Source organism: Meleagris gallopavo, chromosome 5 (assembly GCF_905368555.1).
Source record: "Meleagris gallopavo chromosome 5, MGAL_WU_HG_1.1, whole genome shotgun sequence".
In the NCBI taxonomy this organism is placed as follows: domain Eukaryota; kingdom Metazoa; phylum Chordata; class Aves; order Galliformes; family Phasianidae; genus Meleagris; species Meleagris gallopavo.
The window spans coordinates 39,761,423-39,785,311 of NC_139408.1; the positions used below are offsets into that span (position 1 = coordinate 39,761,423).

At 40.5% G+C, this 23,889-nt stretch overlaps 1 protein-coding gene and 1 long non-coding RNA gene across 18 annotated transcripts in view; one reads left to right on the top strand and one right to left on the bottom strand.

The window, feature by feature from the left end:
• The window catches only part of NRXN3 (neurexin 3), a 947,214-nt gene that overhangs the window by 570,079 nt on the left and 353,246 nt on the right, over positions 1-23,889 (top strand). The window lies entirely within an intron of this gene.
• The window catches only part of LOC146544328 (uncharacterized), a 36,106-nt gene that overhangs the window by 5,915 nt on the left and 6,302 nt on the right, over positions 1-23,889 (bottom strand). The window contains exon 2 of the long non-coding RNA XR_014883679.1: positions 13,636-13,778. This is a non-coding gene — a long non-coding RNA (uncharacterized LOC146544328). The remainder of the gene's footprint in view (positions 1-13,635; positions 13,779-23,889) is intronic.

Here is a 23,889-nt window from a genome sequence, read left to right on the forward strand (position 1 = left end):
GTGAGATTTTGGAAGAAAGGAGAGTGTCTGAGATTTCAAATCTTAGATTTTGTTTCCATTTTCTCCTTTCTCTCCTTGTTTTTGGATACTTAGTTCTCCTTTCTTGCTTCACTGTGAAACAACCCAGTTATACCATTCAGTGGATATCTGAGATAAACCAGTCTACAGTATTTCCTGAGGGCTTCAGTGCAGGTGGAGGAGCCACTTCTCACCTAGCAGTGCCAGCGTAGCAGAAGCTAGAGACAAATCAAAGGCTTCTTGTGGTGCAGCAGAGGAACAAAGTAGACAGGCACTACTGAACAGTGATGTGAGCCACTCAGGCCTTGAGGTCCCAATTTATATTTCCTTGTAGTCCTAGTACATTACATGGTCGCAGTGAGTGGGACAGCTCTGTTCAGTAAGATTAAAGATAGAGAAGGTCTAGAAAGCCTCCTTCTGTGCTATGAGCCAGTGGTTTTATGTCTCCCAATTCTACCTCAGGCACTGCAGCTTCCATTACACTGACTCTTGGGGTTAGTCTCAAAGCAAGGAAAGTCGTTTGTTTTTGGATCTTTTAGTGATTCCCTTAGGCTGAACAGTGGCCAGTCATACTAGTTTTTCTATGTCCAGGAGTACCATGACAGGCTGCCCCACTTCTCTAGTTCTACTTATTGAAGAGAAGAAGATGGCATTATACTATCCTGAGTCCCCTGAAGCAGTCAACACTTTTGTGCTAAGGGACTTAGAAGTTGCTGTATTTTGGTAGTTCTGTTTTGTTTTGGTTTGGTTTTGAACAGAGCTGTATTTGACTGAGAAAAAGCCTCGGGAAGGCTTTCAATTTCTATTGGAAGTAAAATTGGCCCACTTGATGAAAAGTAGTACACTACTGCTTCCTGTATTTGTCTGAGTTGATGCTTCACTGAATATTGTGACTCATTATTTACGTGTTATATTAGCAATAGATCAACTGGTACCTGTGATTAAATCACAAAAGGAAGGAGATTAACATGCTTTGTATCTTGAAATAATTTTTCTTTACCACCGGACTGTGTCATCTCTTTTATTTATGCGAAAGCAGAGATACAGTGAAAGCTGTCAATTTGTGCTACATATTGTAACATAGAGACTGTGACAGGCATGCCCCACATTACCCACATAAAACTTTCTGATGAGGGAGCTGCCTGCTGTGAAAGTGAAAGAGGTGATGTAAACTTACTGGCCTTGGTACATGTCATCTCTTGTGTTAGTGTGTTTGCTGCTGTAAGCTACAGACTTTCCATGTACCGAATTTCCACAAAACTAGAAAGAGTCTATGTTTGGAAAACAAACTCCAAAACATCTCAAGGGAGCACTGGAGTTGTAGTACTAAAAGCAAAAAAAAAAAACAAAGAAGGCATAGAGGGGGAGGGAGCAGGGAAGAGAGTGAAGCAGGAGAAAAAAAATACAGAGAGCTGAATCTGGGGTAGGGGAGATCTCCTGTGAGGACACAGTCTGACTGTTTGGTGAAACATGTTTTCCAGGGCTGCTGGAATCTCTGCCCCAGTGGGCAGCAGCACATCTGGGCTTGCTTTTCATTTGTCAGCAACCCAGTCTTATCCTTCCAGCTTCTTGTTTTCTCCTCTTCCTTTCATTTTCCCTGCTGGTCTTCAACGTGCTTTCTGGAGCTAATGTTGCAACAGGGCCTTTAAAATGACTGAAGAGCTACTGGAACCAAACTCACTGGGAAATTATTTTTAATGAGCAAAAGCATGGCACTGAGGCAGTGAATTCTGTCTTGAACATAACAAAGAAAGATCCTTACAGGGGAAATCCTGCAGTGCAAACTCTTCAGATGAATAGCTTGTTAGAGGATAAAGCAGTTAGGTGAATAAAAGCATGATTACGTACCTGGAGGTAGAATGTAATAAGAATCAGAACAAGTAAATGAATAATTTGTCTGCTTCTTATGTCTGTGGGCTATGCCTAAGTAGTCTTATCCAATACCTGCTTCTGAGAAAGCAGAGGTATTACAAGAGGCAGAATATTCAGAAGAAGATTTTGATCTGCATTTGACTGCCTGCTCATTTATCTCTGAGCTGTGATGCAAAGTGGCAAAGAAGCATTTCATGCTGTGCCTACACAGGGTGGTCAATTTGGGCAGGGCACATGACAGCTGCAGTCACACTGAGACTTCCTGATGGTAATGTGACCATGACATGACATCTCTGCATGACCTGGCATGATGACATTGTATTAGATGTATGCAGTACGGAGTGAAGTGCTTACACCCTTATTGTGATCATCTTATTCCCTTTGGTCAAATGGGGATAGTGCTCAGAAACGCTCACTGCTTTGCCAAGATCCCAGGGCTTCCTCCTGGCTCCAACTTCGAGGAGCTCCTGCCTCCCCTAAGCTGCCTGCTTTAATCACAATCCCCAGGCAGCATTTATTCAGCTTGGAGTAAGTGGTTAGCATTAACCTCACACAGACGTAAGTGCTGCTTGCACATTGCTTCCCATTTATTTATTCCTTTTTCTCATTACAGCCTAGCTGTATTTCCCCTGGGCTTTTGTGCTGGGTTTCTTTTTTTTTTATTATTATTTTTACTTTTGACTGCTAAGGTCTTTCCTTCCAAGCCAGCAGTCATGCAGAGAAACTCAGGCCTAAGAGCAGAAAGCCTCATAACTCATAACATACCAAATAACTCCTTGGTCTGTTTGGGGTATACCACCTGGATCATTACACATAATTTCAAATGGCTACTACCAAGGGAGAGGAGAATCCTGGAATCAGTTCCCATGCTTAGAAGTATGCTCTCCATTTGGCAGCACAGAGCTATCTTTCATCTAAAACCATCCAAAAAGTCAAGTGTCAACTGAGATTACCTCCCTTGTTGTTCCATCACCATCCCAGGTAATTTCTGTCACTAACCTACATCTCCCAAAATGCGGTGGTACCAGCACCCTTCTAAGTAACAGGTGTGCTAGACTATCAGCAAAACTTCTCTGCCGTGAGCGGCTCTGTTTCTGATCCATCTAAATACCATTTCATATTGAATACAGCTGGACTTTGCATTTACTGTGGAGTTTCGGTTTGGCTGCAGAATCTCATCTCTGTACCAAAGACAGAGTAGTAATTTTCCCCAGTGCTTGACACACACATAGCAGTCATCTTTTATGTTTTCCCCAACAGTAATTGCTGCCTTCTCTTTCTTCAGACAAACAGCATTAGGAGATCTGCTCTGAGCAAGCCTCTAAATGAAACATGCCATTCCTTTCACCTGTAGTTTTACATAAAGGCTCAGATGTTTTAGCTGTTGTGGATCTGTTCATCTACTCATCATAGTTATCCCCGATGCATGAGTTATCAGATAATGTGAATCTACTTCCTACCTTTTCTGCCTTATAATTAGAGATAACATAGCATTCACTTTGTTAAGATAATTTAATGCAAGTCTATGATGGTGGTGCTTTTCCTTTAAGATCTTTTGTTTGATAGTCTTAAATCACAAGTAAGTGTGTTAATGAATTGAGTCTAATAGCTCCCTGTAGAGGAACAGAAGAAATTTACCACAGGGAGTCAGTGTCAGAGTCCCTTCCAGCTGAACCCTTTCTGTTAGCTCTGAGAGTTAAGCTTCTATTCTGGAGTTCTTTTGTTTTGTAACAGATGATGCTTAGTGTGTTATGAACCTAATATGCAAATTGAACATCTAAAGTTTTGGAAATATGACAAAATTTTTTATGATGAAGATACTTACGTTTCGGTAAGCAAAGAACACTGGAGATGGCACCAATAATACTCTTTCCTTCACAGATTATCTTTTGGCTGACTGTTATTGCTATATCATCTGAATATGAAGAACAAGTCTCAAGTATTGGCAGTCCAGTACTTGAAGGGAGCATTTAAACAGGAGGGGGAACAGCTGTTCACAAGGGTGGATAGTAATAGGACAAGGCGGAATGGTTTTAAACTGACACAGGGGAGGTTTAGGTTAGATATTAGGAGGAAGTTTTTCACACAGAGGGTGACAAAGAACTGGAACAGTTCCCTGAGTAGGTTGTGGATGCCCCATCCCTGGAGGTATTCAAGGTCAGGCTTTGGTCAGCCTGGTCTAGTGGTTGAAACTCGATGATCATTGTGGTCCTTTTCAAGCCAGGCCATTTTATGATTCTGTGAACTTTACAGTCTGTGTTTGATATTCTCTTTTTGAAATATAAAATAGATATGTGCCAGAAGAGTTATATCATCATCTAAGTATGGAAATGTCAACAAGTGCAAACATGCACAATTCTTTACCTTACTGTTTTGGAAAGAAATAAGAAAAGTAATTATCTAATCACACACATTCATTTTAATTATTATCTCAATTTTAATTTGGAAAAAAAATTGCACTTTTACTGCAATTAATTTTGTTCCACTAAAAACAAAAAAACAACCTTGCTTTCCCTCTGCAGAAGGGGAACGTAGCCAGAAAATGAGAGATGCAAGTGTAGATCATTGTGGAGTTATCAAAAGAAAGTGCTGAGGTTTGATTGGGTAGTATTTTCTCTTCCATTTTCTCCTTCATCCCATTTTAGTCTATTGTTTAAGTAAAGTTAATGCATCCAGAGCTCCGCTTTCTTATCTATTAGTGTAAATCTAGAGTATGCAGCATAAAAAAAAAAGTCTTGTATTCAAGAGTAATTACCCCAAATATTGCTGCAACATGCTTGTTGTAAGCAGTAGTGGAAGTCTTTATAATAATGTAAACTGCAATTTCTTGCAGATTGATAACATTGTAACAGTTGAATAATTTGTCCCGTTTCATGTTACTCTTCCATCTGCCATGATACTTTATCACAGCAGCATCCAGGCACACAATATTTTTGCATTTTCAAGTAGGGTACTGATTTGAATACATTTATTCTCTCTACATAGAAACTAATCTGTGGAGACTCCCCTCGAGGCTATTATTTAGACTGAGCACCCAATAGCCAGGCCTGGTACCCATTGAAGATGGAGATGGAAGCAGCGCAGAGCAGCTGGGCTCCCTAAAAACAGCTGGATTGGGCTAGCATAGTTACATAACCTCAGCCTGGCATCCTCTAGCAGCAGGCACCTTCCAGAACCAAAGCTGCAACAAGAATTTATCCCACTGGCTTAAGCAGGTCATGAATTTCTTCCTGAAATGAGCAGTAGGCAGTTTGAAGTGACAGACATTGTCCTGGCGTGTTCTAGCAAGAACTGCTTCTGAGATGAGAGATTGCAGAGGTTGCAATACTTGGTGTTGCATGGGATTAATAGTGAGCAAGGAAAAATATTTTCAAGGACAAATACTGTTAATTCTTTCCTGGAAGCTGAGGAAAGGGGTTGTTGGGACAAGAAGAGCTTCTAAGCCCAGCAGTACTTCTCTCAGCTTCATTTTCTCTATGCTGGCTTTGAGAATTTTATGGGAAAGCATCCGAGCAGTATCTAGCAGGGAATTAGGTAGGGATGCTTATGGAGCAATAAATGAGCTTTTACCATTGAAACAGAAAGATAAGGAATTATGTATGTAATAAGAGTGGTGAAAAGGGATACCTGAAAATAGGCTTAGGAGCAAGGGGTTCAAATTTGATTTCTTGTTCTTGTTCTGGAGGATAAGTCACATCACCCATCTGCCTCATTTTTCTTATAATGGAAAACTTATTTATAGATCTCTCTTTAGGGGGAGGTCTGAAAATTAATGGATGCCGCTGGAGTGACTAGAAAATGAAAAATGTTGTATATTACCATAGCAAATAGTAAACCCTTCGACTCATGTGTGATATTACTACCACCAAATGTCTTCGGCTTCCTATCATTTCAGCTGAGCCTGCTTCTGATCCTGTTAAACATTGAGGGAAAGATCTTCAGCTAGTGTCAGTTGTCACAGATCCATTGACTTCAATTATTTCTCTTGCGTAACATATTTCATCCAAAGCACTTCAGGTATTCTAGAGATATTGGCCAATTAAGCACCATAATCTCTACAGGAGGTATGGAGTCATACCACAATCAGAAAAACTTAGAAAAGAAAGGTTAATCAACTTACCCAAGGTCAGGAAGAGAGTCTGGCAGAGATAAGAAAATGTGCTCCTAATTCTGAAGGTTGCCTTCGTTCCAGGTTTTGCTCCATGTACCTGAAGGAACTGTTCCAAGCTCCGCCTTCTTCAGAATTTTACTAGTATGAGACAGAGCAGGACTTGCTTCCTTTTCATGCCCTCACACACATTTAGCTTTTATCATTCTCATTTTATTCTTAGGAGGAGAATTGTGGAGGCTACAAGCTACACATATAAAAGCAGATTCCTCAGCTGGTAAAAATAAGACTTCCCAAAGGCAATGGGAATATGCTGACTTATACCTGAGAATCTGGTCCCTGGGGCTTATTTCTGGAAAAGTATGGCTATAAGATGCCTAGGGATTTTCAGCTTCCAGTCACTTCCTCACAGGCTTTCCGAAACCACAAGAAGCTAAACTACCTACTGGTGGCAATTGCTTTTCCAGTATATTACAAGCCAGTACTTCATCGCATGTGCAAAAGTTTTTCAGTAAGCTAGATTGTGCCCTCATACCTTAAGAAAGGCCAGAATGGCTGCATCAAATGGAGATACTTAGAATAGACCCAAGTAGAAATGCTTTCAATTATCCACAGTTTCTGAGATGGGATTTTTTCCCCAGTGTAGGGAGTCTTCGTGCAACTTCAGCATTTTATTCTGCAAATTTAGACTCTTCCAGGGAAGCTACTGAATGCTGTGATAGTGGAGTTAAATTTATAAATAGCCAACAGACGAGCATGAGGAGAGGCAATGAATAACCCACAGATGGAACAGTTAAAGATCAGTTGTGACATAATCACAGAGCAGCAATGCCAAGCTGAGGAAAAGCACTCTGCCTGTTCAGCACTTGAAGAGAATCCACAAGTGTATGTTTAATTATAGTTACAGTTTTAAGACCAAAATCAACTTGTGTTTCTTAAAAAAAAAAAGAAAAAAAACCAAGTCTTGCCCTGTGAAATCTGCAGTTTTCTTCTGACATGGTAGAAAACATGTTCTCTAGAAGAAAAAAGGGACATGTGCATACTTCAAGCCTATAGCCAGTTTGGAAATTTCTGTCATGTGCTCTTCCATGCCATCTTAGCCTAAATTTTTTTCTACTGTCTTAGATGTGAAGTTGTGGATCTTAGCTGGGATGATGAGAGGAGGGAACTGCTGTTTTGCCAGGAACTCAACAAAACTGTCTGAACACTGACATGGATAATGTTGCCTGATTGTTAGAAGGTGACTATTTAGTAGTCAAGAAGATAATGATGTGCCATGGAACAAGCAAGATTCCTTTCCTCCAGAGAGCCGGCACAGAATGGATTTACATATTACCCCCAGTGAAATGTAAAAGTGGTTAAAGGGTCTTAAAAGTCTCAAAAAGTATAGAGCTAAGAGCTACAGCACACTGTAAAGTAGAGAAATACAGTGTTATTAGGGGTTTGGTTGTTTTTTTTAAATTGTTGTTCTGTTGACAACTGCAAGCAGTCTTTATTGTTGACTATTAACAGGACCCTAGGGACTTCCTGTTCGTTGGAAAAACGTAAAAGCAAGGTAAAGTAGTTACGTACAGGATAATACTTTTTGTTAGGGCCTGCACAGTTTAGACCTAGACTGCTTCTGCTTTGAATGCTGTTATTAATAGATCTTGCCTTGTCTACGTGGCAAAGCTTTTGAAAATACACACAATGTAGGCTATGAGGTGAAGATGTGGTAGGTGGGAGTGATTTTATCTCATCTGGTGGAGTGCATAGCAGAGCATAGGTCCTGGAGCGTTGGAGGGCTGCTTTCAGAGGAAATCCCTGGATCTTTCTGTTCAGGTAATATTTTCTGGTCATGGTAGAAATGCTATAGGAGCTGTGTGCCACCTGGCTGGTTCAGTAGCACTTCTGATACTTAGCTAATATACAACTATGATTCTCACTCTCATTTTTTTCCAGCTCTGAAGAAATATTAAAATGTATAAAATCCATCGTACTATCATCAGTTTTGATGATAGTATTAAACAGTGTATTAAACCATTCCCTTTGGTGTACAATTCATACCTCTTAGCCTGGAGGGGCATTTCTTATTAAAATGTCTCAGATCCACATATTGTGAAATAGTATCTACTGAAATTCCCCATTTTTATTTATGTATTTAAAAGATGTTGGTAAGGGATTTGAGGAAACAAATGAATTTACTGCTTGGTAATAATGTAACATCATAAAAGGTACAGTGCTTATTATGAGAGTTATTTTCTATGAGATTTTTAGGCATTTCATTTAAATTGGCTTTGAAATGAGCACTGTTCCAGATAAACTAAAAACTAGCAGAATGTCCCCAGGGATAGCATGTTGAGTCAGAGAGATAAGAGGACAGTAGAGTTGGAGGGCACTTTAGAATGCATTGGGCTGCATGATTTGCTTTTGCTTCTGATCAAAACAGTCAAGATTTACAGAAGTAGCAGTTTTGATTACTTCGATTTTTATGATTGCAAATTAGGTGCAAAAACTGGTTGCAGAAAGTGCTGATCAGTCTTCTGAAACTCAGGTTCTTGTAAGGGTTTGCTAGTTGGACACCCAAATATTGAGATGCCTAACTAATGCTATGGTGCAAGAAAACATTAGTCTGGCTGAAAAGCTTCATGTTAATCTGGAAAGGGGTTAAGTAATAGTCGTCAGCTCTGTTGTCAAACAGGGAGGAATTGCAACCCCAAAGGAAAGAAACAATCTAATAAATTGTCTGTGATGGAGGATTTGCCAAAAAACTTATAATCACAGTTTATACAAACTAGCTTATACCTTCTGCCAGTGTGAGGCAGAGGTAGCTGTATTGTGGAAAACCATCTTGTTTGTTCATGTTTGCATCCATAGCACATTTTTTCCTCAGATGAGCCATGTCCTTTTCAAAGATAGACAAGAGATGGAAAATTCCCCCACCAGATCCATACAGGGAGAACTTCTTCTTTGGGTGTGCAAATAGCTGCCTACTTGGGGAATCATTCATGGACTTGCAGAGAGATTGTTCCTCTGAACATATTTGCATCGCTGTAGCCCTGCAAGATCCTGTCCTTACTGGGCATATATGTGCAACACGGCAAATGGCTTAATACAATTTTTTCCCATTCTATTTCCTTCCTTTATAAATCACTGCTTTTTAATTTAAAAGCTTAACAAAATACATATTTCTGGCCTGTAAATGTTGTGCAGGCTCCTAGGATGTATGTGACAGCCTCCCCATTCTGTTATCTGTGCCCTCTTTTGCTTGCTGTTCTTCTTTGGTGCTGAAAATGTAATGAAAGTCACTGAGACCCCAGTGGACCTCAACTTGTTGATTAGAATTGGATAAACTAGACAAATTCTGGTGGGAATGCAAGGCATTTATGATGACTGCCTGGCATTTTTCTCTGCCCTTTTTTATGTACTTGTCACTGTATTTTCCCACATCAATCTCATAAAACATTCTTTTGCTCATGCTTGAAATATTGATATTATCCTACAGCAAAGATAAAAGCACATCACAGAGCAATATGGCTTGGTGATAGAATTATCTGCAATACACAGAAATCTCTGCTGATGTTTAGGGCTGGCATGGTATTAAACACATTACTTTTGCTGACAGGCGTTTTCATTTCCTTGCATCATGCAGGTAGGGGAATTTGAAGAAAATCTAGTTTTCAGTTCGAGATTTGTTCAATAAAAAATGTAAAACAGAAATGTCAGTGGATACAGTAGCATCTCATTAAATCAAAAAGAACTCACTGGAAGTTTAAGTAAGTTTCACAGAAGGCTGTGTGTTTCTATGTGTGTATGTATACATTTCTATGTATGCATTTACAAATACATCTATCTGTACATAACTATATCTATTTATATGAATATATGTGTAAGTATATGTTTGAATCTTACAACTCTACCATATTTAACAAATCTTCAATTTGTAATGAAGGGAGATTCTCACCAGGGAGGGAGGCCTCATGAGCAAAGCGTTATGGGACATTTTATTCTGTCTGTTCTTTTTTCCCCAGAGTCATGGTATGATGCTGGATGTGTTACTAAAATCAGGTCTTTTTCTCAAACCATCCATGAGTTATGTGTTTCTTGTGTTCTGGTCCATAATGGAAGATCCTACAGCTTGGGTGGAAACAATACTGTGCTCTGAAAAAAGCAATCAAGTCACACGAAATGTGCCTATAATGTGTGAGGTGCTGTGTAATCAGAATTTGCAGTCTGAAATTATGCATTCAAAACTAGTGGGCATTTTGACTTAATTCCTCTGTTTCTGAGTTCTGCATTTGTAAAATGAGCCTATCCCCTCTGAAAGGTGATGCCAAAGTAATTAGTTTTTACAAAACAGTCCAGTTCCTTTCTGAGTGGCACCACAGAAAAGCCCATTTGGAAATAAACTACTCTTCAGAGTGGGATTAATATGATGTGCAGGAAAAGGGGCTACAAATTGAGCAACAAAGATAAAGCAGAGTATTAAACAAACATACCTTCAACAGGCATTATTCTTCCTGTGCACTGTGTGAAAGAAAGGTCATGATAAAAAGAATAGTGTGCGATCACATAATTATAGGCTTTATCAAACCATACACCCATGAAAACCAGGGGCTGCTTTTGTGCTGAGTTTATACAGAAATGTATGCCTGGAGATCAACAATGTCATAGGTAATAATGGCTGCTCTTGGTGGCATGGGTTGGGTGCAGGAAAAGTGGTGTAATGGAAGGGCTCCCCCGATGTCCATTCTGTCCCCAATCCTGCTGTCCATAAATTGGATATAATTAATAGTTGATTTATATGTACTCTTTGGAATAGTTAGATGCTGTACATCATTTTGGAATGATGTTTTCATGTATTGTCAGGATCACACCTAGACTATAGAATAAAATTTTGTGTTCTGCTACTGTCTTGAATGAAAGTGACCGACCAGATCACACCTTCTGCAATACCGAAGGTGCTAGCTTTGGAGCAGGATATTCTGAGGTATCTTCTTGCTACCACTGCATGTTTTGGCATTTTACATGAATCTGATATATGAGCTCTGATTTTTCTTAGTTCTTATGGCTGCTTTCGGAATGGTGCTGCTGATGTTAAACTGCTTTGGTTTTTGTAATGTAGCCTTTCCTGCTGGATGTGACCTCAGCTTTTCTTTCAGGTTTCAGTCTTGACAATTAGGAAAAAAAAAAACCAAAAACCTCACACTTCTCTCTCATCAGAAGGCTTTTTTGATCTGGTTAATTCCTAGAAGGTGAGAAAATGCATATAATTTTAGAATTCCCTTTAGAGCTGTATCAAAAGGAGGGCTGTTCTCACCCTTTCTAGAGTTTACTGCCTTTTGAGATCTGTGAGAGAAACATTTATATTTCTCAAGAAGTCCCGAATCAATGGATAAACTTTTTATCCTGTCTAAAAGGAACAAGACAGGTTATCTCTTACCATATCCATGAATGTGCTAGTAGTGAATCTAATACATTAATATACTCTACGTATAAACACACCCTTCAACCAAAGGTTGATTCTGTGGAGTTATGTTGCCTTTTACATTACCTCTTGTTCTAAGTACCTTTAAGGTCAGTGCTATTGAGTATGTTTCTTCGTGTGGCAATTTACATTGCGTGCAGGGCTCCAGGGGCGGTGTTTGGGATCACACGGCTGTAGGCTGTGGAAAACGTCTGCATTCATCCATCATTTTCAAGGTAGTGGAAAGGCTCATTCTTTTCACCAGGCTTTAGCTGCAGGAGCCTGGATGTGTCTTCACCTCAGAGCTGCTGTCAGGCTGCCGTGCGGGGAATGTTCAGGATTGAGAGAATCCCTTATGCAGCTGCCTGGCAGAGCACCAGGCTTGCAAGAGGGCATGAGAGAAAGCATAACCCTGTTTAAAACTACTCAAGCTCATCAGCAGACTGTGGTATTGCAGAAGCGGAGAGGTAACGTGACTGTGGCTGTGTTGTTCAAATAAGATGCCAGCTGGCAATAGTGATGAAAAGGGAGAATTCCTGGAATTGAGAAATGCTGCAGGCCACAAGGTGAAGAGGTGGGGTTGTGTGTATGCTAATCTTGATCCTTGTCCCACTGTTGCCCATGGAAAGGGGAGACATAAGAAGGAAAAAAGGATGAAACAGGTGGTCACAGGGGAGACAGGGGAAATATGTTACCTTCCTGAGCGAGATGGGTTCCAAGGAAGCTAAGGCACCACAAGGGAGAACTAAAAACTTGCCTATCTAAGTTTTAACTAGACAGGGCCAGTAACTAGCAGCAAGGACCCAAAACAATTCAATTTTAGCTTTTCATTTCCTCACTCCAAAGGCAAATAATGCATATTTAACTGATCACAGCAGTTAAATGCTGCTCCAGTAACAAAGCATTTTGTTATATCTGCCTAACAAAAACCTGGGTGTGCCTCTGTAGAAAAGACATTTTGAAATATTCACTGATCAAGAATTCTGGCTAGTTCTTAAATGTGATATGGCTTCTTATTCCTAGTGCATAATTTAATTTTGAGGCCACTGGTGTCTGATACGTACCTTAAAATCTGAGCTCCTGCAAGTACGTGGTGTTAGTAAATTTGCTCATTTAATACTTCTGAATATAAATTTTTTAGCTATTACAGATGAAATACCTTCAGTACACAGATAGTTTCTGTTTCCCTTTCCCCTTTCTCAGATTTCAAAGGAAAGGCAAATAAAATAAATGTTATGTTATGTACATATATTTTTACACTGGAGGGGCCAGATTGGGACCAACTTCCAATCTGGGACCTTCAGTGCTGGTGGATTTAGTAGCCTGAGCTTCTTTCTGCCTTTCAGCCTGGAGTGGAGCAGCCCCCACTTCTGCCAGAGAATGGGCTCACTGTGGAAGATGGGAAATGAAAAATATGACCTTTATGAGGTTTCATTTTTCCAGTGTAGAAGTCTCCATTGAGCTGGCTGTGCCAGCAGATCTAGGGGTGACACGGACTGCAGCGGCGTAGTGTGCAGGGCTGCTTTGCAATGACCTGACATTCTCCTTCCATGATACCAGCCCTCGTAAATTCAGCATCTCTCTCAGCTGTTATGGGTTATGTTGCAGTGTACATGATAGCCTATGTTCTCAAAGATTATATAATGACTTGAAGAACAAGTTCTATCTGATTAAACACCTTTATGACTTGGGACTGCACATCTCACTTGACAGTGCTTTAACACAGCTCTGCTTCTGCATAGTGGCACCATTTTTGCAGCGTGTTTTGCTGAACAGGTCACAGGATATGATCTTTTCTCTGAGTCCTACAGTTAGCTACAGAACAAAATGGATGTTCCTCCTGACATCTTTCTTGTAAGATCAGAAATGGAATCTTTAGTACAGAACAATTTTTTTAAAATCTGGGAACACTAAGGAAGGAGGCAGATTGAGCAGAGAGGAATGACCTTTGGGATGATACAAGAGCCATGGCTATGCTGTAAGGAAAGGAGGTGATTCATAGAGGCTACTGAGCACAAACTCTGCATCTCTGATACTCTGGTTTTATAGAATAACCAGAACTCTGCCCTCATCTGCTAGTATACAGCTCTCATAGCAATTTACTACACCAACCGTCTTCCTCAGCATGTCTTAGCTAACAGAACTGTGTTGTATAAGCAGCAGTAGGGAGACTCGAGCTGTGCCCACTCACCCCTATTTACATGAAGTTCTCCCAGGTGCAGTCTCTGTGGCAGGGCTGGTGTTCTGCAGAGGCCTCGATGTGGCTGTCTCTGTGGAGGTGCTGCTCTCTGGAGCTGCAATTTTTGGGGATTAGTCACTGTCTTCAATCTCATGCTAATTAAAAATAAAAAGAAAAAAGAAAAAAAGGAAAAGAAAAAAAAAGCAAGCAATGAATGTGTTTCAAGCTTTTTTTATTATTATTTTTTTTTTAATGGAGAGAGTCCTTCTGTTCTGTGAGAGAGGTCCATTCAGTCTGTACCCTGGTGCAATTTTCTCATCTTTTCATGTGCATCGTCGTGCCCTCCCACTCCCTTGGGCAGAACCATGTCCTGCCTGGTGGATGCTGCTGCAGCTGAATGCTGTAAGCTCTGCTGTGGGTCGCTGAGGTCAGCTGACTCTGGGAGCAGCCAAGGGCAGTGGGCAGTGAGAGAGAAAGCAATTTTAAAATTAAAACAAAACATAACAAAACAAAAAAAGAGCAATCCGTTTTAGTAAGAGAAAAACATTTGGAAAGCTTTTCACTTAACAAGGTTCTTCTGTGACATTTAGATGCATTTATACAAGTTAAAAAGGAATTTGGCACCTTCCCACCTCGCTCAGCAGGCTTAGAAGAGAAAAAGCAAATAAAAAGACAAGATCACTTGATATGTTGCTTTGTCTTGTTCACATGAAGTGTTGTGCCTGTTGATGTTGGCTGAGTACTATTACAGCCCACAAAGGGCTTGATGGAGGAGTCATATTCAGTCAGGTCCAGGGCTTTCTTTCTAGCGAGGAAAGATAATTATCGTGCTAATCTCTGATCACTTTTTACGAGGTGCGTTTAATCTGACAGAAGATAGGAACATCTTCTAATACAGACTTGAGAGCAGGGCCAGCAGGTATAACAGAGTAATCACTCTGAAGGATTTGTTCATTATTTTCCAGAAAGACAGAGGGGAAAAGTCTTTGTGTCATTGCCTCTTTCTGTCTTCAGGGCTCTCGAGTTCAACTTGTACAGCTTGACTGTGATGGCCCCACTTCTCCAAGCATCTTTAGATATCATCAGAAATGCTCACAATAAACATTTTAACTGGATTTGACAACCAAGTTGTCTCTCTCTCTCCTTCTGTTTGAAAGGGAAAATCTGAGGTGTATTTGATTGGGATTGGATGGTGTGCAGCATCTCCTGAGGCATCTGCTCCCATGGCTGTCAAACGGTGTGGGCATGCTTCTATGCTTGCGTGCATTTTTTTTTTACATTACAGATAATATCTTTAGATGTGCATACACCTTTCTATATTCATATGGATGAATGTACATGTATCTTTTCTGCAAAAACACACAGGTGCAAATCCCAGGAGAATGTATAGATAAGCACATCATTTGGGAAATGTTTATTTAGTGTACAGTACTTTGTGCACTCAGTGCATTCATACCTACAAATTTATGGCACCTCTAAAATTTCTGTGAGAGCTGTAACTTTGAGAATTGTCTCATGTATCTTTTTCTCAGTTGCAACATAAATTCATGGAGTTTCTTTTTTCTTTTTTTTTAATACTTCTTCATAACGCAGATTGTCTGATTAATCCTGTTTACCACTTGGTCTCACAGTCATACCAGAGGGGTTGCCACTGGCTTGGGAGTAAGTGGCTCTGGATAGCGCTGAATAAACTGATTTTGCCACGGGGAAAAAGGCAAACAGAATTAGGTTGAGAAATACAGCAACTTTAGGAAATTTGGTCTTCCTTTTAAGAGAAGGTACTGAGATTTTCAAGCAACTTGGTCAGACAGAGAAATACAGTAGCTCACTACTACAGTAATCTCACTAAGATTTAATGTGTCCTTAATTTTAGTCAATTCTTCTCTAACATCTTTTTGTTATTGTCATTTATCATGTTCTTTTTGTTATTTGTCATTTATCATGTTTACCATTTCTGATATGCAGTATGTTTCTACATTGGAGGTGCTCACTGAATGTGGAGACAATTGGTGGAACACTGAGGTTTAGATACTGGGGAAGTGGTTTTTGCACATTAGCTGGATCACTCTGGGATGAATAATGGAAAAGTTGGCAGGATTCACTTGTTGGCTTTAGCTGCCCAAATTAACAGTTCTTTGCAGCAAATGGAAGAGTACAAACCTCACAAGCCTGTAGTTTTATGATACCTGCAGACTTATCACTGCATTGTTTATATGTGGTCCCCTTATACTACTAGATCAAGACCAGTGGTACGTCTTGATCACCTAGTCCACTGAATAGGCAATTTTTCTTGCACTATGACAAGGTATAGCAATGGAAAAGAAGAACGCCCTGATCTCTTGATTCATGCACACTATTCCCAGCAACAGAAATTTCACTAAACACTAAAGTCACACTGTTGGCTCTGAGGGGAGAAAGCTGTGAGTAAATCTTATTGATCCACATCCCAGTGTCCAGCTGCTGAAACAACTGTTAAAACAGGTGTGTCTAATTTTAGGTTTAGAAACAGCTGGGCAAAATGTTGTTTCAGTATCTTTTGCTTAAAAAGAAGGCAGGTGGCATTCTCTGAACATGCCACTGTTGAATTAGATCCATTAATATTGTCGAGTCAACTTAACTTAATTCTCCCTGCCTGCTAACAAGAGCACTTTGGAAGGACTGGAGAAGAATAACAGGGTACCTTGGATAATGCAAAAGGGAAAGAGATTGCAGTGCGTGTGTTCTAGCAACAGCAATTTAATCAATTTAGGTGCATCTGTGCTACCCATCACTTTGCTGGCTGTTTGAATTTCTTTTGCCTGGGTGACTTCAGCCATCTATGTGCTATCTGTACTTTTTAAATGAAGGCATACTTCACTGCAGTACAGATTACACATGCACTTGAATAGATATATGTGAGAGAAGCACATTAAAAAAGCCACCAGCAGTCCTGTTCTGAGTGATTTTGTATTTTGATGCAAAATCAAGCATACAAAGTTGAGGCATGCTGGGAGTAAACATTATGTTTTCTTCCTTTCTACGTTCCTTTCAGTCTTTAATTACAGGACTTACATGTTATTGTGGATTCCTGATTTGTTTGTGAGGCGGTAACAATCAGTAGTTGAAATACGTTATGTAGTTAGAAAATGCTGTAGTCTGTGTGTTTTGTTTGCTATAAAAATGACGTGTGTGTTGGATAATGAAGAGAAAGGAGGGGGCCTAATAATTAAATAACTTGAATTTTACCTTTGCTACTCATGTCACATTATACTCCTGTCACTAAAGCAGGGTTCAAGAGCGATATATTCCTCCCAAAATAAAGTGAGCGCACTGTAGAAGTGAGTCCTAAATAGCAGAAATGATGGATTGTTACCAGTGCATACTTTTATGTTGGTCTGTTTATTTACATTACAAGAGCAATGACTTTTTCAAAGTCAGCTAATTTATGTAGTGGACTGTGGATCCTCATAACCACTGCTAGGATGAAGTAGAGAGGGTAACATAGGCTATTTAAAAAATGAGACATTTTGTTCACATTTCTTAGCAGCATCTGACTGTGCTAAAGAGGGTATAAGTAGCATCTAGCTCCTCCAGATGTCAGCTATTTAGAGACACACGCACCAGAAGTTCCGTGGACAACTAATGACTGAGTCCTATGCAGGATGCTCTTCTTGGCAAATGGGAGTGAGTGGGTGAGCCTGTGTGTGTGCGTGTGTGGGATGGGAAGGGCAATTACAGAAATGGGACACTGAGAGAGAAAAGCGGAGATGGATGTAGGTAAAAATACTTGCTAAATACCAACTCTCCCACTTGGATGCTGTGGGATTTTTGCCCAGTGTAGTTTTGGTGCATTGTCTAGTCTGATTTTAATGCTTTAAACATTTTTTATCATGATGTATATAACCTAAGCTATGTTAAGTTCTGTATCAACATCTTGTATGTGTTATTTTCAGCCTGTAAATAGTGACCTAAGAAAACCCTATGATGGGTCTGATTTGTTGCAATACAGCATTCTGGGAAAAGACTTTCTGCTGCAGAAGCTTTTCAGGGACATTTTTCTTTAGATTAAAATTTTGTTAAGAAGTTCTCTAAAGCTCAGCAATGTTTCTGTGAAGGAGTCTCATAGAACCCACGTATTAGAGGCTGGACTGGGGATTTTCCTCAGATGCTACACATGCTGCATCCTGTCAGGAAAGGGATCCGAGTCTGCATTTCATGTATTCCCTCAATGCCTTCCCTTCAGACCTGTCAGGTCAATCTCTTCTTGCCTGGTGTATAGTTCATAGCTTTTAATGATCTCTAACAATGGGGAGTGAGTTTAGCTGGTAAGATTAAACTGGAAAGAGTGACTGTCAGCCAGAGTTAGGGGCTTTCTCTGAAAAGTAGGAAGTGCTCGAATCAGAGGATCCAGACTGTATGCCTGTATGCCACATGTCTGTCCTAACCAAGGGGCTCATAGGGGATAATTATGGCTATTTTTGCTTTTCATGATTTCCGTTAAAAAGTGTTAGTTTTTAATTAGTTTGACTAATAAGTTTGACTACCAAAATCTCAGTTTTCATAATGAAGTGGACTTGCCTTTTCACTTACCATATGTATAATGCACATTATTCGCTTGAATCAGATGTAAGATAAAGGAAAACTGGATTTTTGGAAGTTTCTTTGACAATGAAAACAAAACCCATTTTCAAAATCGACCAGTTTCTGTTCTGAAAATCAAGTATCAAATGTCACTGATCATTGGGTGAGGATCTCTGGCTCCTCCTACACTAAATAATGGCTCCTGCAATTCTTTCCCTTCCTATCAGATTTTTATGTAGTACTGAAAGACAGGATCCATTTTCATCTCATTACTACTGATCAGCAGGAAATAAATAGTGCTAATAATGTAATAATAGAGTATTACGCTGGTCATGAAAATGGTGATACTGTGAAAACAAATGTTATCTTGATTTCTGTCTAAGTCACGTGCAAGATTGTTCCTTACAGGCTTTTTAAAATCCTACTTAAATCCAAGTAGTGAGACTTCTAGCACTTTCTTTTGGCATATTTATCCCTGAAGAAAAGTGGAAGTGCACTGTCACACTAGCTTTGGAATTTACTTTTGCAAAATGCTTTCCTGCTACCTCAAAATGAATTTGATAATTTATTTCTCTTTCTCCGTGCAAATTCAGTTTAGTGGATGGCTCTGATACTAAAGCAATGTTTACATGTGAGGAAAGACTGGCAGTCTCCCTGTGTTTTAGCTCTAGCCAGGCTGGGTCTTGTTACGAGCACTAAATGAAACCTTCTGCTTGCAGTGGAGATTAATACTTGATCAAAGTGGCACAGAATTACTCACCTTTGAAGGTTTCCTTCTGCTGCTGCTATTTCTGTTGTCGTTTAACTAAAACGTGCTTCATTACCATATATATATAGTACTGCTCTAAGATATTGAATTAACCGTCTTTCATGCCATATTGTTTAGCAGTGGTATTCATTTTACAAAAGGTTTATTTCAGTATCACCCATAGTGAGAAGTTGGCACATTATAACTTAAGTGATCACACCACTCAAGGCCATAGTGCACTCGGGCAGAAGTATAGAATCACAGAATGGTTTGGGTTGGAAGGGTTTTTTGTGATCATCTAGTTCCAACCCCCCTGCTATAGACAAGACACCTCACTCTAGACAAGGCTGCTCAAAGCCCCATTCAGCCTGGCCTTAGATATTTCCAGGGAGGGGCACCCACAAGTACAGCATTGTTTTAGTGTGGTCTCTTAAGGAAGTAGCACTTACAACCTTGTGTGGCCATTGCCACTTTGATTGTCAGGCCAACAACTACTGACAGGAGGGCAGAAGCCGCAGAGGTGAATTCCTACAGCACCTTCCTCATCTCTGCTTAGGCTCAGAGCTGCTCTTCCAGATGGTGGGCTCAGGGCTCTGAACATGCACAGCACAGGCTACCTCTTTTCTGCTAGAACATGGTATGAAGGGAAAAGGGAAGGTGTTGCAGGGAAATAAGAAAATAGTACACAAATATGAACATGTCAAAGGAGAGAGAGAAAATGAGAGAAGAGCTGAGTGTGATATGGTAAGGTTATTACAGTGATAAAGGGGAAACATGAAACTGAGTTTCCCACTCATTTATTTCTGTAGTTCCACTGTTTGCGGAACAACTTCTTTCTAAGTAGACAGGAATATCAGATGTCCTCCTTTAATCTGCCTACTGCCAAGTTTCTGAGGATGACATCCAGTGTAGGAGCTGGTAGTAGGCAAGCAGCAACTGAGTGTCAGTACAAGAAAAGGTGTTATACCAAGCACCTGTATATCTGTGTGTTCTGTTGATCACATACTGTTGTCTGTCTCTTTTATGGGTTTGTGGTGGCTTGGGCTGTCACAGAATAGCTATGTTCTGATTTCTGTGCAGGAGGAGATGAGAATGCAGGGATGAAGATGGCGACAATGTGACTCAGAGTTAGTCATCCTGAAGACCACTCAGTTTTCTTTTATCCCCAGGATAGCCACCATCCTTCTGCCAGTACCCAGGAGGAGTCAGTGACAGCTATCCTGAATGCTGTTTTGGTGACTTAGAGTAAGGAAGCAAAGCGGAAGGGGATGAAATGTGGCATCTAGATTAAACTATGCATACCTAACCTTAAGGGATGACTTCAACGATGCATTGGTCCAGAGTGTAGGTGGCCTTTGTATGACCAACCAGAAGTTCAGAAGGAGTGGAAAAAAAGTGTGATTCTTTAAGTGAGTTCCCTCTGGGCAGCTCATAGGTATTTCCTTATTTTTCCCCTTTTCTGTTTTCTTCTGTAGTTATCCTCATTGATAGTGTGAAAAAGAGATAAGAGACTCCAGAGGAGAGAGACGAACAGAAATACATGTGCATGCACATGCGTTTGTGTGCATCTGACTAGTTGAAATGTAATCCCTGCATCCCTATAATTAGTTTTTCCCTTGACACTTTACAGTGGGTAGCTGGAGTTTTTGTCTGTCCTGTACAATAAACAACACATCCGTGTTGGGAGCAGTTTATGCCTTATCTCTTGTACACAGCCTATCAGCAAGGGAGTGTGCTGCTCTTCCCCTTCTTTATTTCCTCTTCATGATTTTCACAGTTGTTTGGTGGCTATAGCCTATGTATTCCTGGTGCTCTGGTGTTAGCCTCTAAGCTTAGATTGGGCTGTTCTGCTGTTGGATGCCTCCCCCTACTCTCCTCAGCTCTTTACATTTCTCAGAGACAAGGAGCTGGGTAGAGGAAAGTGTTGTGTTTGAGAGAACAGCCTTTGTGCATCCGTGTGACTCGCACACCGGTGTTTGAATAACAGTCAGGGTAGTTTATCTGACAAGGCAAGGGAACTGCTGGTGTCTCATGAGACCTGCAATGCTGGATGAGCTTGTGGAGGTGGAGTGGAGCCTGAAGCCCTGGGGAATGGAAGGAAGGGGGAAGTGCTTTGCAAGTGAGGTGTTTTTACAGTAGTTCATGTTCCTTACATCTGTTCACACTGTTGTGCTTTTGTTTCGCTTCTCTGCTAAAGACTAAGTGTCCTACTAAATCCTCTGATCAGGTACCACCAATGGACCTGTGCTGTATTTTGCCCTGACCTGTTTGATTTGTGTGGCTGTGCTGGGTGCCTTGAAGCCAGAGCTTGGCCTTGGTGGCATGAAATACACCAGCGTGGAATAGGAACTTTATACTGTACTACCACCCATCCCATCCCAGCATGCCACAGTGACCTATGCTGCATTTTCTGAGATGCAAAACCTATTAAAAATCTCAGTGCAAAAGCTGATCAGGCTTACCTATGAAGCACTGGCACAGGCTACCCAGAGGAGTTGTGGATGTCCCATCCCTAGAGGGGGCTCTGGGCAGCCCACAGCAGGGAGGGCTGGAACTAAATGATTTGTAAGGTCTCTTCCCACCCAAGCCATTCTATGAGTCAACATTTTAAATGTTACAGACTATAAAACTAGAAGCAGCTAGCAGGATGTGAATATGGGCCTCCAAGCAGGAAAGAAATTCCACAAATAATGCAGACAGGAGTACCTTTAGTGAGATGCAGGAGGTCACTGTTCTTGTTTAGTGAGATGCAGGAGTATGCAGTGCTCAGGAAGAGCAGGAAGTCCTGCTCTTCAAGATAAATGTATATATTTAAGAAAAGTCTCTAGGAAACCAGTAATAATGATCACAGTCTAAGGACCATGGATCTCTAAGGAGGACTAAACCAAATTTCTTTATCTAGGGAGAAGATGCAGCAGAAGGCAGAAGCTCTCAAGTATAGAAAGGATATCTGTAAAGAGGAAGGAAATAGTCTTTCTTTTATGAGAGGGCAATAAAAGACTAATGTTGCAGTTGAAAATATGTGTGTGTGTGTGTGTAAGGGCATTACAGATTGCTAGGATGGAAATGTTTAGAAGGCTGATAAATTGGGACACTTTTAAACTTTAAAAAAATCTCCACTAAATTCATTCATTAACAGCATGCTTTATGCTAATGGTCAATTATCATTTATTATCATAAATTATTAATTAATATACAGAACTGTTAGTCTTTAACACTTATGCTCAAATTAACTGTGACTGCACAGTACCACAGAGCCAGTTGCCTGTAGTTAGCATGGGCAGCTACTGTCCTTGATGGCCTTAGCTGCAGAAGGATGAGAGAAGCTGGAGGTGATACTTGGCTTGTCTTCTTCCTTATCCAATTCCCCTTTTCATGCCTGATGTTTAATCCTAAATTTAGGTTTAATCCTAAATTCATCCTCTCAAAAGTGGGATCCTCAACCACTTTCTCCTTTTTCCACTCCCTCCCATCTCATCTCACCATTCTTTTTCTGCATTCAGCAGGGTGTCCCACCTATGTACTACTGATCTTGTCCTTTATGTTGCAACCTCATGCTACTTGGATGCTTCCTATGAGCATGGTGGTTTGCCCATTTGATATTCATACTGCTCACAAATTTAGTGAAATGTCATACCATAGAACTATTGTGATATATTATTAATCGTGCCTCATCCCTGGAGGTGCTCAAGGCCAGGTTGGATGGAGCCCAGGGCAGCCTGATCTAGCTGGGGGCAGTCCTGTCCATGGCGAGGGGTTGGAGCTTGACAGTCCTCCAACCCAAGCCATTTTATGATTCTGTGATTACATCCCATTGTTTTAATATTTCCACACATTTATATCTGGAGATGAAGAAAGTGGATTTTAGTTTGCTTAAGATTTTTAATTTATAGATGTCAGAATTCAATTCTTCAACTACAGAAGATTTCTGAAAAGAAAAAAGAAACAACCACAATAATTCACTGACAAAGAAAGTTGAGCCCTGGCGTACATAGAGCTTCCAGAAGCAATGATTCTTCCTCATTTCAAGTTAGACAGCATCACCAAGAATGGGAAGGTTATTCTGCCTTGTAGTAGAGGGATGGACTACGCAGACTAAGAGCTTCCTGCCTATCTTATCTGTTATCAGCCTAGGTGCTTGGAGGGAAATTTATTTTCCTACCATTGTTGAGAGCAGCTAGAACACATACTGTGCCATGCTTGGGCTGTGGCATACCTCTGGCGTGGTCATGTAACATGGGCATTATTGGTGGCAATGGCTGCTTCCTCTGGACTAGGAAGAGCCCATCTTACAGGCTGAGTGAGTGCTACAGCCAGCAAGTTGGTTTGACGTGGACCGTGCAGCATGGGCTCTATCAGAGTTAAAAGCAGAAGAATCATTCCTCACAGTGTCTCCTTTTGTCCTTCCATTTTTTTAGCTTTGGCTGCTGTGACCTTCTTTTTCTCTTCATCTTCTGCACACTGACAAGGTATACATCTTAGGAAATTACACCTATCAGCAGCTCCCACACGAGCAGGCTCGGCCGCGGGAGACGCTTCACTTTTTGTCTGGCTGGCAGTGAGACACTTGTATCACTGAAAGATTTTCCCTCTACATCTTTCTTTGCTTTTCTTTTAATTTTTTTTTTTTTTTTTCCCCAGCAGTTGGGAGACTACAGCAGACACCAGTCACCTGGCAGTTATTGCTGTGAGATGAACAGATGATTACAGGCAAAAGCCAGGGAAGATGATAGGTGGAAGAGAGGAGAGAAGCAGAGGGGAGCCTGTGCAGTGTCTATTAGAGAGCTCACTTTTCATTAGCACATAAGCTAGTTTAAAGGAGCAAAAAGCAACAGTTTTTCCAGCTTTTACTTTCTGTGGCAGACAAATTTCTTTGAGGATAAAAGAAAAATAAAAGTCTCCCTTCTGCTCTCATGGGTAAAAATTAAAAGAGTTCTCTATTTATCACAGCAGAAATT